Source organism: Oryctolagus cuniculus, chromosome 12 (genome assembly GCF_051225735.1).
Source record: "Oryctolagus cuniculus isolate XC-2025 breed Fujian yellow rabbit chromosome 12, ASM5122573v1, whole genome shotgun sequence".
Taxonomy (NCBI): domain Eukaryota; kingdom Metazoa; phylum Chordata; class Mammalia; order Lagomorpha; family Leporidae; genus Oryctolagus; species Oryctolagus cuniculus.
The window spans coordinates 115,866,822-115,881,436 of record NC_142878.1 but is presented as its reverse complement, the minus strand read 5'-3'; the positions used below and the strand labels follow the sequence as shown (position 1 = coordinate 115,881,436).

Genomic DNA, 14,615 nt, shown 5'->3' with positions numbered 1-14,615 from the left:
TAAATTTCCAAAGTACGACTCATGGGTTACAATGGCTCCCCCCCCCATACCGTCCCTCCCACCCACAACCCTCCCCTTTCCCACTCCCTCTCCCCTTCCATTCACATCAAGATTCATTTTCGATTATCTTAATATACAGAAGATCAGCTTAGTATACATTAAGTAAGGATTTCAACAGTTGGCTCCCACACAGAAACATAAAGTGAAAAATAATAGATGATTTTTTTTAAATGATGATGAAATCAGATCAGACCTCTTGTCATGTTTAATCCCAGTGAGAGTCAAGTTGGGAATTGATAATTTCTTTTCTTTTTTTTTTTTTTTTTTACAGAAGATCAGTTTAGTGTACATTAAGTAAAGATTTCAATTGTTTGCACCCCCATAGAAACACAAAGTGAAATATACTGTTTGAGTACTCGTTATAGCATTAAGCCTCAGTGTACAGCACATTAAGGACAGAGATCCTACATGAGGAGTAAGTGCACAGTGACTCCTGTTGTTGACTTTACAAATTGACACTCCTGTTTATGGCATCAGTAATCTCCCTATGCACCAGTCATGAGTTTCCAAGGCTATGGAAGCCCCTTGAGTTCTTCGACTCTTATCTTGTTTATACATGGTCATAGTCAAAGTGGAGGTTCTCTCCTCCCTTCAGAGAAAGGCACCTCCCTCTTTGAAGACCTGTTCTTTCCACTGGGATCTCACTCACAGAGATCTTTTTGCCAGAGTGTCTTGGCTTTCCATGCCTGAAATACTCTCATGGGCTTTTCAGCCAGATCCGAGTGCCTTTAGGGCTGATTCTGAGGCCAGAGTGCTATTTAGGACATCGCCATTCTATGAGTCTGCTGAGTATCTCGCTTGCCATGTTGGATCACTCTCCCCTTTATTTATTCTATCGGTTAGTGTTAGCAGGTACTAGACTTGTTTATGTGCTCCCTTTGACTCTTAGTCCTTTCATTATGATCAATTGTGAACTGAAATTGATCACTTGGAATAGTGAGATGGCATTGGCACATGCCACCTTGATGGGATTGAATTGGAATCCCCTGGTATGTTTCCAACTCTACCAATTGGGGCAAGTCAGCCTGAGCATGCCCCAAATTATACATCTCTTCCCTCTCTTATTCCCACTCTTATGTTTAACAGGGATCACATTTCAGTTAATTTTCAACACTTAAGAATAACTGTGTGATAATTACAGAATTAAACCAGTCATATTAAGTAGAACAGACAAAAAAAAAATACTATGAGGGATAATGTATTAAGTTGTCCATTAGCAGTCAGGGCTATCCTGATCAAGTCACCATTTCCCATAGTGTCCATTTCACTTCAGGAGGTTTCCTTTTTGGTGTTCAGTCAGTTGTCACTGATCAGGGAGAACATATGGTATTTGTCCCTTTGGGACTGGCTTACTTCACTCAGCATGATGTGTTCCAGATTCCTCCATTTTGTTGCAAATGACTGGATTTCGTTGTTTCTTACTGCAGTATAGTATTCTAAAGAATACATATCCCATAATTTCTTTATCCAGTCTACCGTTGATGGGCATTTAGGTTGGTTCCAGGTCTTGGCTATTGTGAATTGTGCTGCAATAAACATTAGGGTGCAGACCGCTTTTTTGTTTGCCAATTTAAATTCCTTTGGGTAAATTCCAAGGAGTGGGATGGCTGGGTCGAATGGTAGGGTTATCTTCAGGTTTCTGAGGAATCTCCAGACTGATTTCCATAGTGGCTTGACCAGTTTGCATTCCCACCAACAGTGGGTTAGTGTCCCTTTTTCCCCACATCCTCGCCAGCATCTGTTGTTGGTAGATTTCTGTATGTGAGCCATTCTAACCGGGGTGAGGTGAAACCTCATTGTGCTTTTGATTTGCATTTCCCTGATTGCTAGTGACCTTGAACATTTTTTCCTGTGCCTGTTGGCCATTTGGATTTCCTCTTTTGAAAAATGTCTATTGAGGTCCTTGGCCCATCTCTTAAGTGGGTTGTTGGTTTTGTTGTTGTGGAGTTTCTTGATCTCTTTGTAGATTCTGGTTATTAACCCTTTATCTGTTGCATAGTTTGCAAATATTTTTTCCCATTCTGTCGATTGTCTCTTCACTCTCCTGACTGTTTCTTTTGCAGTACAGAAACTTCTCAATTTGATGCAATCCCAATAGTTGATTTTGGTTTTGACTGTCTGTGCCTCCCGGGTGTTTTCCAGAAATTCTTTGCCTGTGCCAATATCTTGAAGGGTTTCTCCAATGTTCTCTAATAACTTAATGGTGTCAGGACGTAGATTTAGGTCTTTAATCCACATTGAGTGGATTTTTGTGTGAGGCTAAGGTAGGGGTCTTGCTTCATGCTTCTGCACGTGGAAATCCAGTTTTCCCAGCACCATTTATTGAATAGACTGTCCTTGCTCCAGGAATTAGTTTTAGATCCTTGATCAAATATAAGTTGGCTGTAGATGTATGGATTGATTTCTGGTGTTTCAATTCTGTTCCATTGGTCTATCCATCTGTTTCTGTACCAGTACCATGCTGTTTTGATTACAACTGCCCTGTAGTATGTCCTGAAGTCTGGTATTGTGATGCCTCCAGCTTTGTTTTTGTTGTACAAGATTGCTTTAGCTATTCGAGGTCTCTTGTGCCTCCATATGAATTTCAGCATCATTTTTTCTAGATCTGAGAAGAAGGTCTTTGGTATCTTGATTGGTATTGCATTGAATCTATAAATTGCTTTTGGGAGAATGGACATTTTGATGATGTTGATTCTTCCAATCCATGAGCATGGAAGGATTTTTCCATTTTTTGGTATCCTCTTCTATTTCTTTCTTTAAGGTTTTGTAATTTTCATCGTAGAGATCTTTAACATCCTTGGTTAAGTTTATTCCAAGGTATTTGATTGTTTTTGTAGCTATTGTGAATGGGATTGATCTTAGCAGTTCTTTCTCAGTCATGGCATTGCTTGTGTATACAAAGGCTGTTGATTTTTGTGCATTGATTTTATATCCTGCCACTTTGCCAAACTCCTCTATGAGTTCCAATAGTCTCTTAGTAGAGTTCTTTGGATCCTCTAAGTACAGAATCATATCGTCTGCAAAAAGGGATAGTTTGACTTCTTCCTTCTTGATTTGTATTCCTTTGATTTCTTTTTCTTGTCTGATGGCTCTGGCTAAAACTTCCAGAACTATGTTAAATAGCAGTGGTGAGAGTGGGCATCCCTGCCTGGTGCCAGATTTCAGTGGAAATGCTTCCAACTTATCCCCATTCAATAGGATGCTGGCTGTGGGTTTTTTATAAATTGCTTTGATTATATTGAGGAATGTTCCTTCTATACCCAATTTGCTTAGAGTTTTCATCATGAAAGGGTGTTGAATTTTATCAAATGCTTTCTCTGCATCAATTGAGATAACCATATGGTTTTTCTTCTGCAGTCTGTTAATGTGGTGAATCACATTGATTGATTTGCGAATGTTGAACCATCCCTGCATACCAGGGATGAATCCCACTTGGTCTGGGTGGATGATTTTCCTGATGTGTTGTTGTATTCTATTGGCCAGAATTTTATTGAGGATTTTTGCATCTATGCTCATCAGGGATATTGGTCTGTAATTTTCTTTCAGTGCTGCATCTTTCTCTGGCTTAGGGATTAAGGTGATGCTGGCTTCATAGAAAGAATTTGGGAGGATTCCCTCTTTTTCGATTGTTCTGAATAGTTTGAGAAGAAATGGGATTAGTTCTTCTTTAAATGTCTGGTAGAATTCAGCAGTGAATCCATCTGGTCCTGGGCTTTTCTTTGTTGGGAGGGCCTTTATTACTGTTTCAATTTCTAGAAACAGAATTATAAGAGAAGTCTATGGAGAAGGAACTCCAAAAAACCGGATAATGAATATAGGGAAAAATTCCCTGCAAACATGAACACCATCGAAATTCTTTACAGAATAATTATTAATCATCATAGACATAGTACAAAAACGATGGTTAAGAACAATGCCATGGCATTCATGTTTTATGTGTAGTATACCAGAGTTAAAACACAAATTTAACTGGTTGTGATCTCTGAGTTTTGTGTTGTAGAAGCAATCAAACCTTCCTACCATGGAGGATAGAACAGAAAAAGAGGTGTTGGTAGGAGAGGGGCTACATCTTGGCCTCCCAGTGCAACCTGTAGTTCTCAGCACAGAGAAGCTATTGTAGAATTGGTCAGCTGCAGCCACCACACTCAGTCAGCAACTGAAAAAAGAATCTTAGGAATGGGAAAGATATGCCCATTTCTCATTTACTTTTATGAAGTTAAATACTTCTCTAACTCCAGTTTCAATAACTGAAGATAAACCTCAGTTGCCAAAAGTGGGCAATTCTGTAGTCAGATGTTCCTATGTGTTTCTTTGTGCTTATTGTTGCTGGTGCTGCAGTTGGATATCTATGGCCTTCTCATCTCACATCAGTCAGCAGATCAACTATTCATTGTAAAGGTAGCAGCGGGGTGCTCCTTGAGTAACTATCTTGTGAGAATGCAGTAAGTGAAATACCAACAGAAAGATAGGAAAATTACGGGTTCTGGGATATAGAAGTGTCCTTTTTTCTTAAATAATTACAAGATACCAGGTTCTGGTGTCGGAGCAGACCACCACATTTTCTTTTTTCTTTTCTTTCTTTCTTTCTTTCTTTCTTTCTTTCTTTCTTTCTTTCTTTCTTTCTTTCTTTCTTTCTTTCTTTTTTCTTTCTTTCTTTCTTTCTTTCTCTTTCTTTCTTTCTTTCTTTCTTTCTTTCTTTCTTTCTTTCTTTCTTTCTTTCTTTCTTTCTTTTTGACAGAGTGGACAGTGAGAGAGAGAGAGACAGAGAGAAAGGTCTTCCTTTTGCTGTTGGTTCACCCTCCAATGGCCACTGCGGCCGGCACGCTGTGCTGATCCGAAGGCAGGAGCCAGGTGCTTATCTTGGTCTCCCATGGGGTGCAGGGCCCAAGGACTTGGGCCATCCTCCACTGCACTCCCGGGCCACAGCGGAGAGCTGGCCTGGAAGAGGGGCAACTGGGACAGAATTCAGCGCCCCAACTGGGACTAGAACCCGGTGTGCCGGTGCCGCAAGGTGGAGGATTAGCCTAGTGAGCCACGGCACCGGCCAGACCACCACATTTTCAACCTGTCAGCAACAGTTTCCAACTATGGCATTTCTATAGTGATCAGTGAGGTAACGTCTTTCAACTCTTTCTACTCAGAAAGATGGCATTCTCAGCTCATCAGAGACCAGGACCACTTTCTTGATGTATAGAATGTTCTAGGTATTGGAAGCCAGATCAGACCTCAATAGAGAGATAACCTGGTCAGAGACAATGACCACTTCCTGAAATGTATGTAAGGAAGCCATTTCTCAATTCACCAGAAACCAGACCCCTGAAGAAAACATATGCAAACATGAAACAAAACAACAAAGCAGGCCCCAACATAGGCGATTGATCAATCAACAGGCAATTGCTAAATAAGCTGTGTTGTCCACAACCTTACTGGAACACTCCCTTGGATCCCCTCCTCAGTGAAACTTTACTTCTCCTTTTTCTCACACTCATTATCCAACCTGAAGTAAAAAACTGACTCAAACTCCTGCAACAATTTGATTCTGTAATTCTTAATTGTGATTTCAAATAAATTATTTTCCTAGGACATGCTGACAAATATGGAAACAATTATGGTTGAAATAATTTGTCAAAATTGCTGAGGGCTGTTCAGAGAAGAAACAGCCAAGTAATGTTTAAGACATAGGGTTCTAGGCTGGCACTGCGGCTCGTTTGGCTAATCCTCCACCTGCAGTGCCGGCACCCCGGGGTTCTAGTACCAGAGGGGCCATTGGATTCTGTCCCAGTTGCTCCTCTTCCAGGCCAGCTCTCTGCTGTGGCCCAGGAAGGCAGTGGAGGATGGCCCAAGTGCTTGGGCCCTGCACCCGCATGGGAGACCAGGAGGAAGCACCTGGCTCCTGGCTTCAGATAGGTGTAGTGGCCATTTGGGGAGTGAACCAATGGAAGGAAGACCTTTTTCTCTGTCTCTCTGTCTCTCTGTCTCTCTGTCTCTCTCTCTCACTGTCTAACTCTGCCTGTCAAAAAAAAAAAAAAAAGAAATCATCAAAAAACAAACAAAAAAAAAAAACCATAGGGTTCTGTTGTAAGAGTGACCATATCATTTACCAAGAACCCCAGTATTGAAGACTATCACAACAGGCTAAATATACCAACAGATATATTTGAGGAAGCCATGAACATTCACTCTATAGTGCAGTCATGGAGCAGCATTTGATAGCAGACTAATACATTTGTGAATCTGTAATTTCTAGAGGAATAAGGACCCTCATGTGATATCTTTTTTTTTTTTTTGACAGGAAGAGTGGACAGTAAGAGAGAGAGACAGAGAGAAAGGTCTTCCTTTTGCCGTTGGTTCACCCTCCAATGGCCGCCGTGGCTGCTGCGGCCGGCACGCTGTGGCCGGCGCGCTGTGGCCGGCGCGCTGCGGCCGGCGCACCTGGCTGATCCGATGGCAGGAGCCAGGTACTTATCCTGGTCTCCCATGGGGTGCAAGGCCCAAGCACTTGGGCCATCCTCCACTGCACTCCCTGGCCACAGCAGAGAGCTGGCCTGGAAGAGGGGCAACCGGGACAGAATCCGGTGTCCCGACTGGGACTAGAACCCGGTGTGCCAGCGCCACAAGGCAGAGGATTAGTCTAGTGAGCCGCAGCGCCAGCTTATCTTTTTCATATTCATTAAGATACTCCAAGATATTTTGCTTCTCCTTATCATACAGAAGCAAGATGTCAAATAGAATACATAAACTTATGTTCAGTAATTACTGTTTCAGTACTTTATCTGGCTTAGAAAGGATCTAGACTCTACTCTAGAGAGAAATAATATTAAAGAAAGCTAGCCATTGTTTTCAGTAATTTCCTAGTAACTTTTTATAACATGTATGTATGAGGAGACAGAGCTACTATTATTAAGCGTATGATACTACTATTTTACTTACCAAACATTTAAATAATCACAAGCATTTGAAAGCAATTTGTTTCCTTTATTTATTTCTTGGAGGTTTAGAAATATATATCTATATATTTTTTCATACATTAAACACAACCATTCACATGCTAACCAAGACTAGGAATACAGGGTTACCACATGCTCACAGCACCTTCAATAATGGTCAGCTTGTAGCCTACAAAAACACTCTACAAGCTCTAGTTTTTCAGAACTAAAGGAAGAAGAACCAAGTGGCTTTTACCAGGTATCACGGGATAACCATTTATGCCTGCCTTACCAGTGAGGTAGCCTGCTGTCTGTGACTCAGAAATGAACAAATCATGTTTCTGATCTTTGAAACAGGATTTCATTCACTTATGGAATAAAGCAGGAAGGCCACACAGCCATCTCAACCCAGCAAGTGCCAGAAAAACACCATCTCTGTGCTGGGCCATGACATTAAGACAGAAGAGTTTCCAGAAACTGAGGCCAAAGAACTAATACTTAAAACCACTGGGGAAGTGACATTTCTAGGCTCATGCTCTATAAATGAAAATGCTACCCAAAGGTCTCTGACACACGACAGAGCAGAGCCACCATGCAGCAGAAGGCAGTGATGTTAGACACAGAAGCTGTACGGGTGGGCCAGGATCATTCAAACACCAAAGAAATATACTCAAGCTGCTCCACACTGTTGACTCCTCCACGGTTTCCACCATCCAAACCTGTAGCTTTGCTGTCACAGGAGCCATGGTCACTAAGAAAGAAGGGCTGACTGTATGAAGGAGGCAGCCCCAGCAGATGGCTCTGCTGTCGAGGCTAAGCACTGCCAATGCAGAAGCCAATGCAGCATGGCCTAGCTCCCTGCAACAGTAAATTTCCATGGCATTGTTTGCTGTGCCGCTGTCCTGCTACCTTGTTGCCTGCATGCAGGGGTCGAGGCTGCTTCCAGGAACATGAAGGGAAGTTCACACTGTCAAGTAAACCCATCGGCTCTACTCCAGGCTGCTTAGTGAGACAACAGTAATACATACATTCATCTCCACTGCTGCCGTTCCTAACCAAAAATAGGCCTGAATTATAACAGGCATTCAAAGGAACCTGCAAAGCAATAACCTGGAGGAACAAATAGCTAGAATAGTTGGACTCCTAGAAAGCAAAGCAGACCAGAGAGAAGCATGAATTTATCACTGACCCAGGTCCAAATCACCAAGAAGCCAGACAGAGATGGAACATCACCCAGAAACTCTCCCTCCACACCCTATTTTTTACAACACATGGTTTAACTTCTATCCACAGCAATGGACTGAGATATGTTAATTCAAATTGTGATGTTTATAAAAAGCAAAGGAAACCCGAACGGAAGCTGAGCGCGGGCTGGCTCGGGCCTCCACCGGCGGGAGGGCGGCCGTTGGGGCCGTTGAGGTGGCGGCGACTCTGCGCCCAGGGCTCCAGATGGAGGCGGCCCGGGATCCCGGGCCCAGGCTCTGCTGCAAGCCTGGCGGGCGGCTGGACATGAGCCACGGCTTCGTGCACCACATCCGACGGAACCAGATCGCCCGGTACCTCCCCACCCAGCGCCACCGCCACCCTTGGCCTGGCCCGGCCGGCTGTCCCTGACTCCCGCTAGGCTCCCCGCAGGGACGACTACGACAAGAAGGTGAAGCAGGCGGCCAAGGAGAAGATGGCTCTACCCGCCCAGGCAACCCAGACTTGGAGGAGTCCAGTGAAAGCAGCAGTAGTGGTGGCTCTGAACTAGAGCCTTCTGGCCATCAGCTCTTCTGCTTAGAATACGAGGCGGACAGTGGCGAGGTCACATCAGTTATCGTGTATCAGGACGATGACCCAGGAAGGGTGAGCGAGGAGGTGTCTGCCCGCACGCCTCTGGATCCGCCCATGCGAGAGGCTCTCAAGTTGCGTATCCAAGAGGAGATTGCAAAGCACCAGAACCGTCACTGACCAACTTGAAAGCATTCTTTGCAGGCTGGATTCACTGCCCGTGGAAGAATTCTGCCCAGGGAGCTCAGCCGTAGCCTGAGGGCACCTGCACCACTGTTTGATCTTGACACTGCCAGAGCTGCTGCATCCCCAGGGTCATTCCAAGACTCCACCTGGCCCATGTCCCCCACAACTGTTTACTGGTTGGCCTGTTGACCAGCCTCATATTCTGGAATTCTCTGAGAATTCGGTGTGGCTGACTTGGTGTTCTGGGAGCACAGGCTTGAGGGCGAACCAGGGTCCATGAAGCCTTTTGCCATCATGCTGCGTTCTCAGAGGTCACATGCCTGGCTGCTTCGTGTCCCACCCAGCTCCGTGAGCGCTGTTATGTCATAGTTCCTTTCCTTCGTGTTGTGCTCACTTCACTTCCACCCGTGTTTCCCTGGACTTTTTTTTCTTTTTTTTTCTTAGCTTTATTCTTTGTTTTTCCTTTTCTTCATCTCTCTGCCTCAGGTCGAATCTCTCAGTTCTCTCCCCACCCCCTCAACAGGACTGTGCACCTGCAGCTGCTCAGGACCTTGGAGGGGGGGACTGTGAGGCTCTGCCTTTCCAACAAGTTCTCCAAGTAATTCTGACGCCAGAATAAAGTGGGAGACCTTTATTTCTGAGGCCCACTCACAAGCACGTCTCCCTCCCCTCCCATGCTTTCGTGAGCTGCTTGCATGCGCCACACCACTGTCAGACAGCAGACCTAGGAAGAAGATCCTGGTGCTAAACTGCAAGGATTTCTTGCAGCAAAACCTGCCTGGAGCTGCAGAATTCCAGCTGCAAATAGCTGCGAATAGACTCCTCTGCTCAGGACAACCAATGGAGAATTATCAAAGCAAGCTTGAAACTAACTCTCCAACCGTGACTTAAAAGTCTAGACCATAAGTACAAAGGGAAACTCAACATTAACAATAATTGCCTGTTTGGAGCCCTAGTTGCAAAAAAAAGGTGGGGGGGGGGGGACTACACAACTCTCCTTATCTGTTCCCTCTCCCTGTCCAATGTCCTGTCCCATGCTTCCTCCCTCGCTATCTCAAGGATATGCATAAGGCAGCTTCAAAAAGTTCATGGAAAGTGGAATCGAAAGACAGTCTGAATTGTCTGTGAACTTCTTGAAGCCCTCTGGTGTACGTATAACTGAGGTCCTGAAAGAGTCCCAGGGTAGCGCTGCTCTTCCCGAGGGAACATTTTTTTCTACCACAGGGTTAGGCTAAGGTCTGAAGTCCACAAGACATCGTGTGCGCCAAAGTTTCCAAGGCACATCTATCTGCGAGCAAATCGGCGTGACCTCAGTGACTTGAAGTTTACAGCTTAAGTGAGCCAGTGAGCCCTGGAACTTCCTGAAACCAAAGCCCCTTGGCCCCCTGGTTTCTCCACATCAGGGTCTCAGGATCAGGCTGGCAGTTCTATTGCAGCAGTTCTTCTCCTAAAAGACACCCAAGAGAACTGTTGGTTTGTGCCCCGCACTCCTGAAAATCATCTCCCTCCAAATGGGGCAAGGCGGCTCCTTCAGCTACGCCATTAGAACGTGGAATGCTGAGTTGCAGCCTGCAGCGCCAGGGAACGCTGGGACAGTGAGTGAGGCAGATAAGGTCGAGGGGCCTGGTTGTGAAAGCCAGTGAGCAGAGTGCTGCAAACCCGCAAAGCTGCACCAGGTTAAGTGCCTTGAACTTACCAGTCCTGGGCTCAGGTCTACTTTCAAAGGAGAAAAGTCTTTGCCCTCTACTTAGGCAGCTGGCTAAAAGTGCCTTCTGTTCACTACCCTCCACAGCCTGGGTCATGGAGGCTGTGCCGAGCCCTACCCCCGTTCTTCACACAGCCTAGAGGACCAGTCACTCTAGTCCTCCAGCTCCTCAATGGATCCTATGGTTGGGACATAGGACTTCACTGGAATTCCATGATGGCTTAGAAGGAAATACTTTCTGGATTCATCTCACAACTGGATCACCTGTGTCCTATTTTTATAGAACTCAGAACACCAGAGAGTTGAAGTCTGGGGGCGTGACCCCTGACATTTGAGCTTCTGTTCCTGTTTTGTGTGGAGGGAAGTTGTCAGTGTTTACACATCGTGTCCTTTCGTGTGTTTGTCATGGGATCCTCCGAGATCCCCTCAGGTAGATGGATTGAAACTCCTTGCCTCTAAACTTGCTTTTCTTGCAGCACTTTGCTTATCAAGTGTATGTAAAACATTTTCTACCCAACAGAGCACTCTAATCCGTGTAGCATGACCTGTAAAGCACTAAGCCTTGTACCTGGAAGAGAGCCTGTCCATCAGAACTGGGCTCTTGGAGGCAAGGCTGCCTCTCTGCAGACGGACAGCTTCAGCCTTACCGCTGACTGCCACCCCCTACTGGAAGCCCAAAAATGGTACTATCTCATCACCAGACCTGCCTCCAGACACCTTCCACCAGTTACAAAAATTGGTGCTTTGCCATCCAGGACTGTGTTCTCCCACTGACTCCAGGATGTCTCAGGACTGCCCTGTGTTGTGTGGGACAGTGGCAACACTTTTGGACTAAATAGAACTTTCCAACTGGCTGCTTCATAATCAGTGTTCGTTTGATTAGATAAATTCTTGGCTGTCTTAAAAAAAGTCTGATAGGCATATCTCTCAGCATTCAATATGCAGTATTAATTCTTAACTGAAGGTAAGCCTGGATTTTAACGCTTTGTGTTTCCTGAGCCAGCAGGTGATGTCATAGGTACAAGGAACTTAGGCTTGCAGGGACTTTGGGCTGTGCAAGAGTAAACACTAAACCGTGAATCATAGCCAGTTGGCAGAGATAGTGCTTAAAGAATGTAACACAAGAAAGGAAGGGAATTATACAACTTTTTGGTTTGTTTTTGTTTTGTTTTGTTTTTTTTAATTTGAAAGAGCTCCCATCCATTGGTTCACCCCCCAAATGTCCACAATGACCATGGCCTGAGCTGGGCTAGGCCAGAGCCAAGCTTCAGTCAAGGTCTCCCATGTGGATGGTAAGAATCCAGTTACTTGAGCCATCACCGCTGCCTTCCAGAGTCTGTATTAGGGAGCTGGAGCCAGGAATTGAAACCAGGTATTCCTGGTGGGACATGGGCATCCTAACCACTGGGCCAAACCACCTTTCTCTAGAAAACCTTGTACCCATTGAGAGAGCCTCTGGAGGCCAGCCAGCCAGTGGGCCCTTGTAGGCAATTACAAGCGCATCTCTCTGTGGAAAGGATGCTCATGTGGTCGGTCCACTCTGAGGGGCACTGCCTGCTAGAGATGAGCCCATGTGGAAGCGTTTGGAGGTAGTATGTATCCAGTCTGCCATTCATTTGGCAGGACCAGTGAATGGTTGGTAGATCCACAGCCAGCACACAAATTTAGGGGAACCTTTCTAAGAAGAAAGAACAGTAAGGACATCACTTTCCTACCTCTGAGCTGCCTTTTGGGAGAATTGCCACGGCATGTTGACAGTTAACTACTTGAAACGTCTTAAATCCCCTCATTGAATTCCTGCCCTGTTGAGGAATCAGCTGGGAGGAGCCATAGGCACCCACCCCAAACGTCCCCAGGAGTTGGAGCAATGTTCAAAACGAAAACCTGAGTGACAACTCCACTGCCTGCAACAGATGAGACTGCACTGCTTGTGTTAAATGTATAAAAAGCCATATGTTCTGTTTCCTCATTTCCAGTGTTTCTGCTGTGTGGATTAATAAAATTAAGTGCAAATTATGTGACTGGCCCAAGAAAAAAAGGTTCTTTTAAAATACAGTATTTTTTTAAACAATAAACTTACTCTTTTTACAGCAAAAAAAAAAAAAGCAAAGGAAAAAGCAGTCTGAAAATCAGAAACCAACACAGTGCTCTGATGTGCTTATGCTTTATACTGCAGAACTATTACTATGCATCAGCTGACTACATCTGAGTGGCTTCTCATGGCCACTCTGGAAACACAACTAATGGGAACTTGTGCTATTAAAACCATGCTTACACCAGAGAGGTGGAAAAGTAAATAAAATCGAGCAAATGAAGGGAAAAAGGAAACTACCTCAAGATTATCTGTCTTTAATGTTAAAGTGATCTCCTTAGGTTCACATTAAAATGAGTTTATGCTTTCATCCCTTCATGAATGACAAGAGGGAACCTCATATAATGTTTGCAGCCAATAATGCAGAAGGGTTGGTATCCCAAAGAGCAAATGCAAATTCACAGAGAATAAAGAAATGACTGGAAAAATCAAGGATGAATAGATTTATTAACAAAGGCAATGTTTAAAAATAAAACTGCTTTGGGCTGACATTGTGGTATAGCAGGTTAAGCTGCTGTCTGTGATGCTGGCATCCAGTATGGGCACAAGTCCAGGACCTGACAGTTTCATCTCCTGTCCAGCTCTGGGCTAATTTGCCTGGAAAAACAGTGGCAGACGACTCAAGTGCTTGGTCCCCTGTACACATGCAGGAGACTTGGGAAAGATCTCTGGGCTCCTGACTTTGGCCTGGACCAGTCTGGGCCATTGTAGCCTTTTGGGGACTGGGCCAGTAGATCTAAGACCTCTCTGTCTTTCTCTGTTACTCTCATATAAATTTTAAAATCTTTAAGAAAACTAAAAAAAGAAAAAAGTCACCTCTAAATCTTGAAATTTACAGTTAATATGCAATGGAATTTGATCCTTCAACTCTCACAATAAGCAAGCTTCCTGGGTTTTTCAGTGCCTCATGTCTGGAGGGTTTTATGGCAAGCTCTTTGGTCATCAGAGCTGATATCATGAATTTTTCTACATAAAGTAGAGAATCATTCAATGTTGCAAAGCTGTGTGCTTGTCTAACATATGTATACATCTCTGTTAGAGATGAAGGTACACATGAAGATATACAATAACAACACTAACAGAGATGTATACATATGTTAGACAAGCACACACATCACAATGCATGCATGTGAACACTAACATATACTCATGCACATGTGCACACAGATACAGACACAGATGCACAATCAGAAGGTTCCAGAGAAAGTAAATTTATCTCTATTAAGATGTTTGAGAATTTTAAAATGAAGAAAAGGAGACATTAACACAAGAAAGGTGGAATAAATATTCCCAAGCCTCTGAGAAACAGGGGTGCAGATACTAAAGCCTACGTCTTACTGCTCTCTTGTGGTGGTTCTAAAGAACACCTTTCTGAGCACTGAACAGTCTCTCCTTCCTTCCCAAATGTCCAAAAAATAATAAGCCTCTCCAAATGTTTTGGAATCCACTATGAGAAACTGATGATATTTGACAATTATTACAAAACCAATAATGGAGTATCATTTGGTCAGAACTAATTACCTCCTGATTGCCAGGTTCTGCATTCAAGGACAATCATATACCAAATGCTTGGATTGGTTTAAATTATTATCCCCTAAGAATTCCCTCACTATATTTGTTAGCCATTTGCATTTCTTCTTTAGAGAACTGTCTTCTGACGTCCTTTCCCCATTTCTTAACTCGATTGGTTGTTTGTTGTTGAGTTTTTTATGTTGCTGATATATTTTGGATGTTAACCCCTTATCGGATAAGTAGCTCACAAGTATTTTTGCACTTTCTGTTGGACGTCTCTTCACTCTATCTTTTCCTTTGACATGCAGAAGCTTCTGAGTTTTGATATACCATTTGTCTAGTTTTGCTTTTGTTGTCTATG

At 44.0% G+C, this 14,615-nt stretch overlaps 1 pseudogene across 1 annotated transcript; it reads left to right on the top strand.

Moving 5' to 3' along the window:
* The first annotated feature begins 8,346 nt into the window (after positions 1–8,346).
* On the top strand, positions 8,347–9,098 carry LOC127489244 (UPF0561 protein C2orf68-like; annotated as a pseudogene). Its single transcript, XR_016218601.1, has 2 exons — positions 8,347–8,542; positions 8,622–9,098. The product of XR_016218601.1 is annotated as a UPF0561 protein C2orf68-like (transcript).
* Positions 9,099–14,615: the final 5,517 nt, after the last annotated feature.